The sequence below is a fragment of the Etheostoma spectabile genome, unplaced genomic scaffold (genome assembly GCF_008692095.1).
Source record: "Etheostoma spectabile isolate EspeVRDwgs_2016 unplaced genomic scaffold, UIUC_Espe_1.0 scaffold271, whole genome shotgun sequence".
Taxonomy (NCBI): Eukaryota; Metazoa; Chordata; class Actinopteri; order Perciformes; family Percidae; genus Etheostoma; species Etheostoma spectabile.
In genome coordinates this window covers 605,394-607,982 of record NW_022605575.1, presented here as the reverse complement: position 1 = coordinate 607,982, position 2,589 = coordinate 605,394, and the positions used below count along the sequence as shown (strand labels likewise).

General features: G+C 45.2%; 1 pseudogene; it reads right to left on the bottom strand.

Moving 5' to 3' along the window:
* LOC116685808 (uncharacterized) overlaps positions 1-2,589 on the bottom strand; it is a 6,518-nt pseudogene that overhangs the window by 1,813 nt on the left and 2,116 nt on the right.

Here is a 2,589-nt window from a genome sequence, read left to right as displayed (position 1 = left end):
TTCAAATTAACTGCAACCAACTCAACGTCTTCTGGGACATCCCCGAGGTAGACAGTGAATGTGCGCTCCTCAGAAACGGTTCCTGAAACAAAAAGCCATTCAGATTCTTTTTTTCTTCAACTTGGCAAGTGCCTTGTGATGGCTGAATGAAGCTTTGTGCACTAGTGTCTTTATTTTCTAAGTGTACTAGATGGCCCTCTGTTCAACTGGTTAATACACTGAATTGCAATAACTCATTTCTCAAAAGGATGCCATGTAGTGGCCTTAGAAAATGACACTTGTTCAAGAAGCTTCAGCCATCTCTACAAGTGCCTGGTTAGACTTACTGTTTTCAGTGAAAATACGGCATGGCAGCAGGGGAGTGGCCAGTGTCCTGTGAATGCGAAGTCTGGTGTCACCATGCCTATCAATCTAATCTACAAGGAGTAAATGCCCGCACGCCACTGACATAGGCATCAGTGTCAATTTTGCATGCATGAAGGCTTTGAGAAATTTGAACCACGTGATTATCTGGTTAAAGTAGGGTGAGATCAGGAAATGGTCCAAGTTGATTGAATATCTAAAAATACTTTCACTTACTGGAAACTTTCGCATGCACAAATTACCAACTCTAAAACATACTCAGACTAGATCATATCACCTCTAATGGTTAGAAGTTTGGTTTGAGATGTTATAAACAATTTTTGCCAATAGGCATATTTCAACTCTAGTCCTTTGGCACACTTTTAGACCACACTTCAAGATTCATCTCCCGTTACCTTGCAGCTCCTCTAAGACTGCTGGGCCCAGCCTGAGGTAGGGCTCAGTCTCTTCACAGCAACTCAAAACTAAAGAGGTTGATGCAAGCCTTTTACCAACATGTCTAACGTTGGTCTTATTTTACTTGGCATTGCCGTCAGGAAACGTCCTTCGTCACCATGTAAAGCACTAACTTTATACGCACTCAAAGTTTACATTGAGTGCGGTCTTAAACCCTCAGGCTGAGACCAACTAGCAGCTCAAGGATCCTGCGCTATATCAGTTCGCAACATAATCCTTTGAGCAATTTCAGGCACATACATTTTTATGTGTCTCAATGACCAGTCAAGAGCATTTAAGGTACAAATTTATTGAAGTTCACATTTAAAACTCATGTCCCAATCACGAGTCACTTTAGCGTTGAGACCCTCTGGCTCCTTGGAGACAAGTTAAACAAGATGGACACAGACCAATTACCAAAACTTCAGGTAACCAAATAATGAAAAAGTTCGATAAACATACTTACCTCTTGTATCATTTCAAAGCCCAGATGCTGTCATTGGACATCATTTAAAAGCGGGACCCGTGTTGAGACATCATTTAAAAGTCAGATAATTTCTTAGAACATCGTTTAAAAAGCTGGATACTTGCTGTGAGACAGTGGTTTGAAAGCTGGATACTTTCTTTGAGACATCGTTTGGAGGGCCAGATACTTTGATTTACGATGAGAAGCTGGAAAGCAGGTTGCATTGAAAAGCATCTTCGGGTGCATCTGGTAGTGGCCACTAGGTTTGAAGCGCTGTAGTGGCTTAATGGTTACTTCCTTTGAGACATCGATTGGATAGCTGGAGGCTTTGGACTCAGAGGCTGGAAAGCAGGTTGCATGTGCAAAACATCTGCGGGTGCATCTGGTAGTGGACAGGTGTTGGAAGCACTGTAGTGGGCTTAATTTTATTTTCTTTGGAACAGTGCCTGAACCCTAGTGGTGCTTGAGATGCTAGAGACACTGCCTGAATGCTGCAAACGGTGCTAGAGACAGGGCCCGGAACACTAGCAACTGTGCCTGACATGCTAGCGATGGTGCCTGTTATGCTAGAGACGGTGCTTGATCTAGTCCCCTGAATGCTAGAGACAGTGCTTGAGATGCCAACAACAGTGCCGGAGATGCTAGCAACTGTGCTCAGGCCTGTGCCTGGAATGTTAGTGATGTTGCTAGAGCGGTGGTTGATACAGTTCTGGAACCTAGCAATGGTGCCTGGTATGCTAGAGATGTGCTAGAGACTGTGCCTGGAACGCTAGAGACAGTGCTGGAGAGCTATTGACAGTGCCTGAACGCTGAGACGTTGCTTGAGAATGTACCTGGTATGCTAGCAACTGTGCTCAAGCCTGTGCCTGGAATTCTACAATTGCCTGGAAAGCTAGAGATGTGCTAGAGCCGGTGATTGATACAGTGCCTGAACGCTAGTGACGGTGCTGAGATGCTAGAGACAGTGCCTGAACGCTAGCAATTGTGCTTAAGCCTGGCATGCTACCGATGTTGCTAGAGATTGTGCCTGGCATCTAGCGGCAGTGCCTGGAATGCTAGAGCTGTTGCTCAAGCCTGTCCTGGAATAGCAACAGTGCCTGGTATGCTAGAGATGTTGCTCAAGGCTGTGCTTGATACAGTGCCTGGAAGTGTAGAGGCAGTGCCTGAATGCTAGTAATTGTGCCTGGAATTCTAGCGACGCTGCTTCACAATGTAGCCTCTCTTCTCTGCAACTGGCTGCTCCACAAGTTCACCATTTACTCCAATGTTGACCTGCATCTGGTTTAGATTTGACACCCATGGATGCAGCACCTCAGAAGACTTCC